This window comes from Peromyscus leucopus, chromosome X, assembly GCF_004664715.2.
Source record: "Peromyscus leucopus breed LL Stock chromosome X, UCI_PerLeu_2.1, whole genome shotgun sequence".
Lineage (NCBI taxonomy): Eukaryota > Metazoa > Chordata > Mammalia > Rodentia > Cricetidae > Peromyscus > Peromyscus leucopus.
The window spans coordinates 90582997-90598002 of record NC_051083.1 but is presented as its reverse complement, the minus strand read 5'-3'; the positions used below and the strand labels follow the sequence as shown (position 1 = coordinate 90598002).

The following is a 15006-nucleotide window of genomic DNA, read 5'->3' as shown; positions in this document are numbered from 1 at the left end:
ACTCTTTTATAACCTGTCACTCTCTTAGGCCGTTTTAAAATCAGAGCAACAGGAATCCCATGCTGATTGCCCATTTTGTGATTATAGGGTTCTCTCCTACCTGAACAAGATCCTTTCCTTCTCAGAAAATTAAAAAAAAAAAACTAAATGTATATAGCGTGTAAAGAACTGATTTGTGACTGGACTTTGTTCCTTTTTATTGGCTTTCAATAGTCCATCTTCTCCCAATCTATGCTCACTCGTCTCAGCTTCACACAAAAGATGATCCTTTAAAGATAAACAATGAGTGGACTGTATCCAAGCAATTCATTTTGGTTCTGTTGCCTATAGTAATGGTCATAAATCACCATTAAACAAATGTTTAGGCAGATTTTGACCACTAACTGTAGATTCAAAGTTGCCCAAATATTTGCTGCTTGTTTTTGTACACTTGAATAATATTTAACTAAACAACTAGAGAATAGTGTTTCAGGGAAATCATTAGGGATGACAAAATAAGCCCAAAGAGTCTGGTGATACTAGGCAAGAAAGCAGAAGACCTATGTACAAGTCATCAATTCCATGCTACTTTTCATCAAAGCACAGATAATTCATTTAATTATACAAGCAGTGGATGATTTGAAGACAGAGCTATTTAAGGAAACCATTTCATTGTTGGGCTGGAGAAACAGTTCAGTAGTTCAGAGCACATACTATTCTTACAGAAGACCTGAGATAATTTTCCAGAACCCACATCAGACAGCTTACAACTGCCTGTAACTATGGCTTCAGGAGATCTGACACTCTCTTCTTGCTTCTGCAGGTAGTAGCACTCACATGTCCATACCCACACACATATATACATATATACAATTACACAATGAATAATAAATCTTAAAAAAGAAATACGTTCTCTAATTTTCTACTATGTGAAGCATTGAGGGGATCATTTCACAGGGTAAACCTAATATCTTCTTTCTAAAACAGCAATGAAATGATGTTTTGGACTTAATTCATGTTTTTCCATATCTAAATATAAAACTGCAAATCATATTTAAGGGAAATAAGTAAATTCAAGAACTTGCTATGATCAGGCCTTGTAGTGCCAGCTTTAATGCCAGCACTCAGGATGCAGAGGCAGGAAGATTTCTGCGCATTGAAGCTTGATCTGTATAGCGAGTTTTAAGAACTGTTTGTATGAAAATTATCAGTGTATAATCAGTTGCCATCAATCAGATTTTATACAGGTTCTGGGCAAACTGTAACTCATAATCCTTGTTATATAGTCCATACTCCCATACTTCCTAAGAAAAAGCTAGTAAATATGTCAGTCTTTTCTGTATTCTATAGTGTCTTTTTTACAATTAGTGAAACAGTTTCTATTATGCTTCATCATACATTTTACAAAACTATGATACAGTGTAGTGATGACAATTATTCTTATTTGAAGTTTCCCAGTGCTTTAGTACTTTTGGAAATGCTATGGATTATTTTGTCATTTTCTTCCTCACTTATAGAATTACAAAGTATCCTTCTTTTCTGTTATCAGTTTGTCTTTTGGCAAGTACTTCTAATTTGCTCTGAGCCTTCATTCATTCACAAACATTCACTGAATGTCAATCAGGTTTCGGATACCATGTTAGGGAGTAGAGATATGACAATAGGAGTTGCAGTCTCTGATATCTTGGAGTTCAAAAGGCAGTTGCACAGACAGAGCAAAGAAGCAATTATAACATGGCATGGTGTGTGCTGTAACAAAGGTGAACGAAAGGAATTGTAGATGCATATAAGAGGAGCTACTTAACCCATATAAGTAACAGGCATGTTGAAGATGTCAGGGAAATCTCCCTGGAGGATATTATTAATGAGCTAAATTTTGAAGATGAAGGAATTACCCAAAATGTAGAGAGCAGCATGTGCATTTATAGTAAACTATGGAAACCATGAGGTAATGTGGTTTTGAATGGTAATGGAGAAGCTGAAAATCCTAGGTTTCGAGTGAATATTTTCAGCAGGCAATTGATAAAAGGAATCTGGTGCCTAAATGAGAGAAAAGGCCCACTTGTGATCTGTTCTAGTCTTAAAATCAAAGAACTACATTTATTTAATCTGTGTATAAGATAATGAAGATTAGTTCTGACATAGGCTAGAATGAGGTTCAATAGGAATATGAGCTTGGGTGTCCAATTGGCATCTCAAACTCAACACTTACAAAATGTGCCTATCAGTTTCCACTCATTCACCAACACATTTGCCTTTCGGTCTCCTACCTTGGTTAATGTGGCAAATGTCACCTACATAACTGTTCAACCAAAGACCCAGAAATTACTTTAAATCCCTCTTTCCCTTCCTTTTGCTGTCTACCATACTTCCAAATCTTATCAGTGCTTCCACCAAAATAGCCCATATCAATTTAGTTCTCTCCATTACTCCCTCCTTAGTCTGAAAACACCACTACAAATCAACAGCACTACAAAAGCATCTGTCTGGCCTCCTTACTTCTCCTCTCGACCAAACAAGCCAAACTTCATCCTAAGAAATCTCACACTTGATAGTTCCTCTGATTGGAAACTGATTCCCCCCACACACACCGAACAATACACACTCTACCTTATACTGTTGTTTAGGATTCAACCCATATGTCACATTCTGGGAAAGGCCTTCTGTGATTACCTAAGTAATTTTTGCCTGACTCATCACACCCACAAGTCAGCCTGGCACAAAATCTCACCTTCTTTTATATATTTCATTTGTAACATCATAAAAATCATCCAACCTTTTATTTTTATGAAATCATTCTGCAGGCTACACCATTTATTATGAACTACATATTTCACACACATTCTTACCACATAGACTAGAACTAAGCTAGAGATTTTATCCATTTTGTTTATCTTCATATTCATAACTTTTGCATCTAATATCTATGCAATAAATATGTGTTCAATATGGAATTATTTATTCATAGGCTTGAAACTTGATTCTCAATTGCCAACATTTTTATTGTATTAAATTATTTTCTATGTATATATCATGAAATTACAAAGCCATAAAATTGACTTTTTATATGGGTCATACATTATTCTAAGTGACATATATGTGGTGAATATACATATACACGTAAGAGTCACTCTGTATAAAGAGTTTTTCAGGAATTAATAATATGTTCTTTGATGTTCTAAGAATGTTAATCTATCTGAATAATAATGGAAAAGGAAACATTGTACTTTCTTATATTTTTCACGACACACTAAAGCACAATAAAAGTCACAAAGATCCAGACATATCACTTAGATCTTGAACAATTTTGCTTTGAAAATTTTACTCCTGTCTAAAGGAATAATCAAAATGGAGTTGTCCCTGACTTTGCGGCAACCTGGGATATAACTATTTTAGTGATAGACAAACTCTTACTTGCAAATTTTAGCCTTTGGCTACTACCCTGAAGGTAGGCACACTGACAGAATTCACAAGGAATCTGCTGTCTATTGCCTCAAATAAATGAACAACAGATAAAATGTCATCCATCCGTGAAAAAAAAACAAAAACACAAAAAACAAAAACAAACAAAAAAAATCCCTCAACTGCATGCATCAGTTTGCTATGCCTGGAGATCTCTCCAGACCCACAGGACTCCAAGAAACTGTTCTGAGATGCAGCCACGGACCTAGGGCACTGATGGATTATGTTTCTCAATTGCTGTTGTCTTCAATCAGGAGACAACACATCTGAGGCATTCAGGTCTTCTTGCTGCTGTTTGTATCCATAGTTTGGTCGGTGTGGGCAGGAGATTGGGCTGTTGTCTGAGAGGCATTAATGAAGTGAGAAGTTTAATTCTCACTTGAGTGACATACTAATCCTTTGTTCAGAGACTTTCCTACTGATAAGCCTATTCTCAGAGCAGTTGTTACCCAATCCTACAAATCTAACAAAATCAATCCTACAGAAGTCATTAGAGGTTTAACGATGAAAATCTTACCCAGGGAAGAGACTATCAATTGTTAAAGTAAACAAGGCAGTCTTTTCATACTGGGGCCAAAGAATTGCATTTAAAATAAATGAGGCTGGGTGTGTGCATAGGTGAAAAGAGTGTGGTTCTTGAGTCCTTATCTGAGTAAATTTATTTCATAGCATATTTACCTCATTGGGTAAAAGTTTTCCCTGCCAGAATTACATCTGAATGAACTCTATTCCCTACATAAGAAAAATCAACTCTGTGGTTAGAAATGCGCTTGAGTGAGATAAAATTATACACATTGTTTGCTACAGATTCAGTTGACAGAAAAGAGGAAACATAAATGCTGCTCTGTTGACACTCCTTATGGAAACAGATGGAAAACACAGCCTTGAATGCTTCATGGGGACATAACTGAGCCCACCGTTAGCCCACATCAAGAAAGCTTAGTCCTACAAGAAAATAAGTTCTTCCTAATCCCTAACATCAACATCTATTTTATAATTTGTAGCATTGCAAACTGATTAGTTTAGTTTAGTTTAGTTTGGTTTGGTTTGGTTTAGTTTACTTTCGTTTAGTTTAGCTAAGCATAAATGAAAGATCTAGTGTTATTCATCATGAAATTCTGACAGCTCTGCCTTTAGCACGAGTGCTAAAGCAGAAAATTCCTCACTACTTGCACTGAATCTAGTCTAAGTCACTCTCATCTTTGGCTTATATTGCTGCTGAAATAGCCTTTTCACTAATGTATCTTGTGCTATCCTGGCCTTCCCGTCTCATTCTACTCCCAACACTGAAACCAAAGTGATCCTCTGGAAACAAAAGTTACATCAAGTCATTCTTTTACTTAAACATCCCCCCCATAAGTTGATCTCTACCTCACTTATAGTAAAATTCAAATTCCAACAGGAAGTAGCCAGTCTGAGATTTTAACTTGTTCTGTTTCCAGGACCTGCTCCTTTAGTCACAGGGTCCCAGAATCTTTAAACTTTGATCCAACTGAATCCTATCTTTAGTTGTGCACTGTTCCCACAAAAATCTGTAGCTTTGTTCTTCTATAGAAATACATAATCCTGTTTAATCTTCTACCCAGGCTTGCCCTTTCCTGCCGTTGACAGCTGTAAGTAATCATTTTCTACTTTACATTCCCCACCCTATGTCCTCAAGCATCATGTCCTCTCATACATTTATTTATCCATTCAAGAAGTATCCACAGATGACCTACTACACCCCAGGCTTTGGTAATATGGTTAAACTATGTGCTCATTCTGAGACCCCACAGGTCAGTAAAATAGAAATGAGTGTTTGCAGAGTGACTGGAGGTGCCAGGAGAGAGGGACCTCAGAGATCACAGCCATGATCTCTGTGAGGTGACAGCTAGCTAATGTGCTAAAAGTCTTCCCTCACAGGTTAAAACTGTATTTTAACACAAACCTAGAAAAAAAATGACTGAGTCTTGGCTGGTGGCCGCAATTCTAGGTTCTGTATAAGCTGATAGATTTAATATATTAAAATGCAGATAACATAAGAACACTCTCAATTGACATCAGGAATGTCACTGTTAATTCCAACTATACAAATGATGCCTCCTTAAAGGATGATCTTTATAGAGGAAATTATTTTAGGGGCTAGTAAACAGGGTCAGTACCTGGATTCAAGGTTACTTATGCTGTCCTCATGCAAGTGTGATCCAGAGCTTATCCTAATCTATATAATGAGAAGCTAGAATATAACTTATTACACCACTACTGAGATTACAAGAAATTCTGGGAGAAAATAAATGTATTCAATTTGCCCAAAATTGGAAGCTTTGGGTAAATAGTGATGGCTATTCAAAGTTGAGAGTCATTAAACTATACCAAATTGCATTGTTATAGAACAATATTTTTAATATTCTTAGATGTTTGCTCTTCTCCGTTCTTCCTGTTATAGAGCCAGGAGTTTGGGAGGACATCTGAAATAAATATGCTTGGCTCTGAGACAAGAGAACCCATGTTTTGTTTGTAGAGTTGGCTCTCAGCAACCACAAACAGCAGATGACCATTTGTCAACATACTTATATTGCAAGTGCAAATCAAGGATTGTAAAACTGCCTGATTTGTATACTAAAATTAAAATTTGAGTAAATCTATTTATGGATAACAAGAACAAGATTTTCAGTATCCAAGAAGAAAACTATAGTTAAACAACAACAACAACAAAAGAAACAAAAAAAGACTAAAAGAAACACTAGGATGCTGGTTTAGATAGAGTCTTTTTGTATAGCAGTTTCCTTCCATCTTAGAGTAAAGCTCGTTAACTCACAGGATGTTCTAAAGGGAAGTGAAACACACCTTCCTGCAGAAGAGATCCTTATACTCAAGGAGCAAACCACTCAAAGGCTTCAGGAAGTCTCTTAAAATTATCAAATGCACCAGGGCCTGACCTTCCAAAGTATATACAAGCAGTAAGGACTGCTGAAAGATACTCTCAGGCCAACTGCACTGCCTAGAGGAGGCAGAGACCAATCAAGATACCAAAGAGGAAAAGACCATCTGTGCTGCCTGCAAGAGACTCAAACCAACTGAGCTACCTGGAAGAGACATTCTCCAACCTGTTGAGCTTCCTGAAAGTTATGCAGTGAGTCCCAGGATTCCAGTTCTTATGAGAAATCACCTGTAGCTGGAAGTTTTCCTGTGTCCCACACGGTCCTGCAGCTGCTCAGACCCAAGTAAATACACAGAGGCTTGTATTAATTATAACTGCATGGCCATGGTCTATGGCTCAATTTTCTTGCTAGCTAGCTCTTATAACTAAACTAAACCCATTTCTATTAATCTGTATGTCACCATGTGTTCCATGGCTTTACCTGTGTGCCATTATATTATATATCCAGTTTGGAAATTTACAAAAATATCACTTGTCTAACAGTTGACATGCTCCTAGTGTGGTTCCATTTTCTAAGTATAAGCAGAGCCAGGGGCATCCATTTAGCTTCCTTGCCACACCACCATTCTTGGGTTTAATTTTTTTCCTCCGTAATTGTGAGATCAATCAACCAAGTGAATCCACAGGGTTCTCAGAAAGCCAAGCCCACCCCTAGATTTAACTGTCTAGAACAATGTGGGTGTTTCTAAAATTGTAGGAAGAAACCATTTGGTGACTGGTTATATTAAAAGTCACTGTGGAATGATTTAGAATGTGTCAGGAAACTGTACTCAGATGCCATCAAGAGGGATGAATTTCAGTCATTTATCAGAAACAGTCAAATAATTTCTCCTACAAAAAGTTCACTCTTAATGCTTGAGCTGATCTTATTGCAGTCTCTACAATTTTGAAGCAGCATAAGCTTCAATTTTATAAAGTAGCTGCTGTATACTTGCATGAATATATAAAAGGTTTACTTATCAACTTTGGTGATGAACCAAAGCAAAAGGGATTAACTAATTCACTGGAGGGCAGAATACCAATTCAAAATATTTTCAATAGGCTAAAACCAACAAAAATTCAATTACACAAATACAAGATGAGGGAAGCCTGACTTGACAGTGGCAGTTCATGTGCAAAGAACTCGGGGACTTTAGCTGACCACAAATGCACTTGAGTCAATAATGTACTGGGTTTCTGAAATGAATGATTTTAGAAACTGTAATCTGTATTAACCAAAATAAGCTCAAGACATTCTTTCTGTACACTTGGTTAGCCAATCTGCCTCTGGAATACTCTTGTTTAGCTCTTGGCATCACATTTTGAAAGACAATGTCATTTTCAGAATTTCTATGTAGAAGACCTGGCTTACTGAGAGCTATTTGGGATAAGGTTTCCATAATGCCTGTAAGTTCCTTGAAGATATTTCAGAAAGTTAAAATGAATGAATAAATAATACAAAATGTTAATAACTATTAAATATAAGGAGTAAAGTATATGAGAGTTCATTATTTGAAACCTAGTTTGAATGGCCTTGAATATTTCTATAATAAATGCATAAAAATAAAAGGGGAGGTTTTCATGGAACAATCTAGTCAGAAGGTGATTGCAGTGCCTATGGAACTTGTCCAAAAGATAGCAAGCATACATCTTTCACCTACATCATTCATTTTTTTAATTTTTTTAATTAAGAAAATTTTTTTTATTCATTTTACATACCAAAGATCCCGCCCTCTTCCTTCCTCCTTCCCTGCCAACCCACCCCCCATTCCCTCCTACAAGAAGGTAAGGCCTCCCATGGGGAGGCACATCCAGTAGAGGCAAGTCCAAGCCCCTCCCCCTCCCTCAAGGCTGTATGAGGTTTCCCATCATAGGTAGTGGGCTCCTAAAAGCCTGCTTATGCACCAGGGATGGATTCTGATCCTACTGCCAGGGGACCGCTTACTGATCAACTACACAACTGTCTCATTATGCAGAGGGCCTATTCCAGTCCCATGCAGGCTCCATAACTGTTGATCTAAATTTCATGAGTTCCCACTAGTTTGGTTTGGTTGTCTATGTAGGTTTTCCCATCACGATCTTGATGCTCTTGCTCATAGAATCCCTCTTCTCTTTCTTTAGCTAGACTCTTGGAGCTCGGCCTGGTGTGTGGCTCTGGACCTCTGCATCTGCTTCCATCAGTTACTGGAGAAAGGCTCTGTGATGATAGGATATTCACCGATCTGATTACTGGGGTAGGTCAGTTCAGGCACCCTCTCCACTATTGCTAGAGTCTAAGCTAGGTTCATCCTTGTGGATTCCTGGGAACTTCCCTAGTACCTGGTTTCTCCCTCTCCCCATGATGTCTCCCTCTATTATTGTATCTCATTCATTGTTCTCCCACTCCATCCCTGTTCCAGCTCAACCATCCTGTTCCCTTATGTTCTCATCCCCTACCCCCTACTTTACTCAGGGAGCTCTCATCTATTTCCCCTTCCCAGGGAGATCCATGTCTCCCTCTTTGGGTGTCCCTTGTTAGCTAGCTTCTCTGTAGCTGTGGGTTATAGTCTGGTTATCCTTTGCTTTACATCTAGTATCCACCTATGAGTGAGTATATACCATGTTTGTTCTTCTAAGTCTGGGTTACCTCACTCTGGATGATATTTTCTAGTTCCATCCATTTGCCTGCAAATTTTATGATGTCATTGTTTTTCACTGCTGAGTAGTACTCCATTTTTTATATATACCACATTTTCTTAATCCATTCTTCAGTTGAGGGGCATCTAGGTTGTTTCCAGGTTCTGACTATTAGGAATAATTCTGCTATGAACATAGTTGAACATGGGTCATTGTGGTATGTTTCAGCTTTCCTTGGGTATATGCCCAAGAGTGGTATAGCTGAGTCTTGAGGAAGATTAATTCCCAATTTTCTGAGAAACTACTATACTGATTTCAGAAGTGGTTTCATAAGTTTGCATTCCCACCAACAATGGAGGAGTGTCCCCCTTGCTCCACATCCTCTCCAACATAAGCTGTCATCAGTGTTTTTTATCTTAGCCATTCTGACAGGTATACATCATTCATTTACTAGAATTGGCTTTATTGGGGATTGACAGGGATCTGGAGAGCCTAAGTTATGTTTTTCACAAAGTATTGTCATTATTTAAATGACCTAAGAAGTTCCTTATATCATATTTCAAAAGACCCACCAAAAGTGTAAAAAGAGGCCAGTGGTTGAGAAAATTCCACCCACCAGATTGCCCTGTGAGCAAACCTGTGGTGTATTTTCTTGATAATAATTGGTGTGGGGGGCAGCATTTCTCTGTGGGTGGTGCCACCCTAGACTAGTGGTCCTGTGTGCTATAAGAAAGCAAGCTAAGAAATCCATGATGAACTAGTCAGTAAACAGCACCCCTCCATGCCCTATGTTTTAGCTCCTGCCTCCAGGTTCCTGCCCTGAGTGCCTGCTCTGGCTTCCATCAGTGATGGATGTATAAGCTATAAGGTGAAGTAAACCCTTTCCTCCCAAAGTTGCTTATACAGTTTTACTACAGCAATGAAACCCTAATTAAGACACATAACCTCTGATCAGCTTTGCCAATACAAACAGGACAGGAAATCAACCCAGAAAAAGTTTCTAACTAACTCTGATCATCTACCTCATCCTAAAAGCCAACAGAACTAGTTTCTGAAATAATTTGCTTCCCTGTTTAACATGATGGCATGAAATTCCCAGTTTTCCAGGCTGTAGCAGTACCTTGAATTCCTTAAGGCTCCATATGTTCTAGAATCTGACTCAATAGTCTATCAATGAACCACCCATTCTCTTTGCTATGGCCTCTGAAATTCAAGCATCCATCATCATAGTTCTCTGTAAACTCAATATTTTGTTTGGATCCTCTCTTTCCTTCATTTTGCTGCATTGTCAGAGGCTGAGCCCAGGACATTCTCCATGCTAGGAATTTCTTTCCCACTGAACACGACCACAGTTCCTGTGCAGTTTCTTTTCTTTTACTTTTTCATTTTTCTTTATTAAGAAATTTTCTACTCACTCTACATACCACCCACAGATAGCACCTCCTCCAACTCCCCAACACTCTCTCCCAAGCCACCCCACATCCCTACATCTCCCAAATCAAGTTCTCCCATGGGGAGTCAGCAGAGCCCGGCACACTGAGCCTAGGCAGGTTTGAGCCCCTTCCCACTCACCAAGGCTGAGCAAGGTGTCACACCACAGTCACTGGATTCCCAAAGCCTGCCCATGCACCAGGGACAGATCCTGATCCCCCTGCCTGGGTGCCCCCCAAACAGTTCGAGCCAAACAACCGTCTTCCATATCCAGAGGGCCTAGTTCAGTCCCTGGCTGTGGAGCAGTTTCTTGTTCTAAAGGAATCCTCCATTTATTCCCTGAAGTAGCTTCTGTGCAGCTTTCTCATATCCTGAGCGTTTTCTTTCCCACACGAACTTGACATCACCCCCTCTCCTTTGTCAGATTAAGACCATTCTTCTCCATCTTCCATCATAATCATGACCCATATAAAGTTCACAACATCAGATTATACCAACTGCCAACCTTTCATATGGCTGCTTTCCACCCATACTCAAACTTCAAATCCCATTTTACCTACTGCACTGTATAAATCTGTATGCAGAAGAAATGCCTCTATACCTTCTTCCTTTATTACAATTAACTCTAATTATGAATAATTGCACATAAACAGTATAATGGTCCTACTGTAAATATTTGAGCAGAAAACCTCAAGATAGCTGGGCTGGCTAGTTTTCTGTTAACTTAATAAAAGCTAGAGTTATCCAAGAAGATGGAACCACAATTGAGAAAATGTCTCTAAAAAGCTATCCTGTATACAAGCTTGTAAGGCATTTTCTTAATTTGTGGTTTGTACGAGAGGGTCCAGCCCACTGTGGGCAGTGCCACCCCTGGGCAGGTAGTCCCGGATGGCATAAGATAACAGGGTTAACAAGTCATAGGTAGCAAATACTTTCTTCAAAACTTCTTTTTATAACAAAATTCCCTCAAACATCCTCTACAATGGCCTCTCCATTTGCCTCACTTCAGTATTTCTTCAAACTACCCAAAACAAGTTTTCATTCTCCCTCTTGCTCTTCCTCTCCCTTTCTATCTCCCTCTCCCTCCCTCCCCCTCTCACTGTCTGCCTGCCTGTCTCTGTGAGAGGGGAGGCTCATACATGCAAGCAAAACACTATAACAACTGATCTATATCCCCACCACCAAAACAAGCTTTTACCTCCAGTCTACTGACAGCTTTCTTAACAAGATTACCAATGGCCTCATTCAAGCCAAATCCAGAGGCTAACTCTTACTTCCCACCTTATTAAACTTCTCAGCAATATTTGAATTAATGGATTACTCCTTGATTTTGAAATATATCTTGGCTTCTTGCTGCATAGTGTCCTGAGTTTATTCTCCCACCTTCCAAGCACCTTTTCTCTGTGTCACTTAGTAGTTTTTCTTGTGTTTTTAGAGCCCACAGTGAGGTGCTCCAAGACTCAATTCTTGAATGTTATCTACTGAGAACCTCCAAATAGCAATTCATGATCCTCTCTTGAACTTCAGATGTGGTATATGTTAAATTTATGATGCTTATTAGAATCTATATAGACAGATGGAATGAAGGATCTGGAGTTCATTCCATCTGTCTATATAGATCTAATAAGCACCCTTAAATTTAACACATACCCCAAACAGAATTCTTGATTTTGTCTTCCTCTCTGATTTTTGCCTAGTCTTCCCCATTTCAGTAAATGACACAACCTCCCATCCAATTATTCAGGCCAAAACTTTAGGCTACCATCCTGAATTCCTCATTATTCCTGACACAATGCTTCGATCCATCTGTAAATTCTGTCGACTCTGCCTTCTCTCTCAATCCAACTTCTCACCACCTCCAAAGCACCATCACTTCGTGCCTGAACTATTTCAAGAGTGGTTTAACTGTTCTCCCCACTTCTATTCTTGTCCTCTATTCTCCACAAAACAGTAAGTGGTATTTTCAAAACATAATTCATAGCACTTCATCTTCCAGTGGATTCTGATCACGATTGAAAAGAATTCAAAACTTCCACTTACTTTTCCCTTATCTGGCTGGCACCTTACTTATTGAGGTCTCACTTGCACTGAGAGACATACACATGATTATCCTCCTCTGCCACCATCCCTATTTTCTTACATTGCTTCATCACTCTGTTTTCTTACATTGTTTCAATTACCATGGTAGATAATCACCTCTGTTCATATTCTTCCTTAGTTCTTGTTTTTTTTTTTCTGTCTACCTCCTACATCTAGAATACAAACTCAGAAATATTCCTTTATATTAGTGGTGCAAAAGCATGTAGGTGCTCAATAAATACTTACCAAAAGACCAACTATACCCAGCAAAAATTATCATTAGTTGGCATTGATAATAAAAAAGAAGACCACAAAGAGAAGATCTACAACTGCTTTTATCTAAAATGCAAGGGTTGCATCTTTATTCTATGCAGAAGAATAAGCACTAATTTAGGTAAGGAAAAGAATTAGAGAAAGCCAAGAGAAAACTTTGAAAAATCCAGAGCCTAAATAAACTGCCTCATGAGGCAGGGAGTTATTAGGTCTTTTTTCAAAAACGAGACAATAGTTATTGAAATCCTGATATATACCAAGTTTTGTACAAGTCTGTCACCATAGGTGAGATGTACTGCCTAATTTCGTTTAATTTTCCCAACTATATGAGGTAAGATTTGATTATCAGCCCATAGTATAGATTAGAAAATCCATCTTACATGTCTAAGGTTGAGCCTTTCACTAGATCATATGGTCTGCAAACGCTTCAGCAGGGCAACTCCTTTCTAAAAACTGCACAACAACAATTTACAAAGTGTGGTTCATAGACCCTTGGAATTCTCCACAACTTGTTCAGGACATTAAGATGTTAGTCACCAATTTTTTTTTACTTTTCCTCCCATGAACGCACAATGGTGTTTTCCAAAAGGCACATGATCCATAACAAGCTAGTGATCTGGAAAATTACAAAAATGCAAGCCTGCATATTCTTTTGTTATGATTTTCATTTGAAAACTATGAATGGATTTAAATTACAGAAATAAAATCATTTGGGATGTTCTCAGTAACTTTTAAGAGTATTAAGTAGTCCTGAAATAATTAAAAAATAGTGTCAACCATTCCTAAAGCCAAACAGCTCTGAAATTCAAAAGCGTCTAAGGTTTCTTCCCATTCAAAATCTCAAAGATTTCATATTGATTAGGAATCAGCCTAGGTTCCTATCAATGGACTAATAAAGAAAATATTAAATATATATATATATATATATATATATATATATATATATGAACTATATACACTGAAATATTCAGCCATGGAGAAGAAAGAGAGAGGTTCCATTATTTGTAAGAATGTTGGTGTGACTAGAGATCACCAGGTTCAATTAAGTAAGACATACTCAAAAAGTCAAATATTACATGTTTTCTATCATGTGTAGAATATAAAATGAATAAGGACACCAGTGGCCTTATGCCACTTCCACTGTGTGTTGCTGGAGAGCTTCTCTCCAGGTTCCACCAAGCCACGCAGTCCCACAATCCACGTATAAAATAATCACTCAGACGCTTTTAATACTTATAAACTGTATGGCCGTGGCAGGCTTCTTGGTAACTGTTATTATATCTTAAATTAACCCATTTCTATAAATCTATACCTTGCCACATGGCTCGTGGCTTACCGGTACTTTACATCTTCCTTGTCCTGGCGGCGGCTCCAGGCGGTCTCTCCCTCCTTCTTCCTGTTTCCCCAATTCTCCTCTCTCCTTGTCCTGCCTATACTTCCTGCCTGGTCACTGGCCATCAGTGTTTTATTTATATAGAGTGATATCCACAGCAACTGTGGCCATGGTGGCTAATGCTATCGTGAACCCATCCCAGCTCCTGGCACAAGAGCTTATGGACAAGTATATAGGATCAGGAATTCATATTGTGATGAACAGTGATAAAGAAATCATTGGTACACTTTTAAGATTTGATGACTTTGTCAATATGGTGTTGGGAGATGTCAGAGTTTGAAAGTACACCAGAAGGAAGAAGGATTGCAAAGTTAGATCAGATTCTACTAAATGTAAATAATATAACAATGCTGGTTCCAAGAGAAGAAGGGCCTGAAGTATGAATGTATTTCCTTGACTTATGCTAGATTCTAGCTTTTCTTTAACCTTTAATGTTTAGTTTCTATAAAATGAAGTTTCTGTTAAAGGTAGATACTTTGAAAACATATACCCACTTTTCAAAGCTAATCATGGTTATTTGGGGGAAAGAAGAGTTTCGTTTTGTTTTGTTCATTAAGACTAAAAAATAAAGATTTTTTTGTTAACTGTGATTTTATTCATTATGTTGAAATATCTAGTGGAACAAATATAGTTATTTTGATACTTGGTTTCAAAAAGAAAAAGAAAAAGAAAAAGAAAAAACTTGAACAAAGAAAGGGGACTAACACAGAACAAGAGAGTGAAAAGTGAAGGTTGAGGAGAATAAGAATAAATGATAGGGAGGGGATAAAATGCAATCTAAGTTCCTTATATATAGGAAAATGTCATCATAAAACACATTATTTTGTAAAGCTAATACAAACTAATACAAAGAATTAAGAACCCAGAGATTTAA

The 15006-nt window shown here is 37.9% G+C and overlaps 1 pseudogene; it reads left to right on the top strand.

Moving 5' to 3' along the window:
- Window positions 1-14241: 14241 nt before the first annotated feature.
- Window positions 14242-14515, top strand: LOC114681965 (annotated as a pseudogene).
- Window positions 14516-15006: the final 491 nt, after the last annotated feature.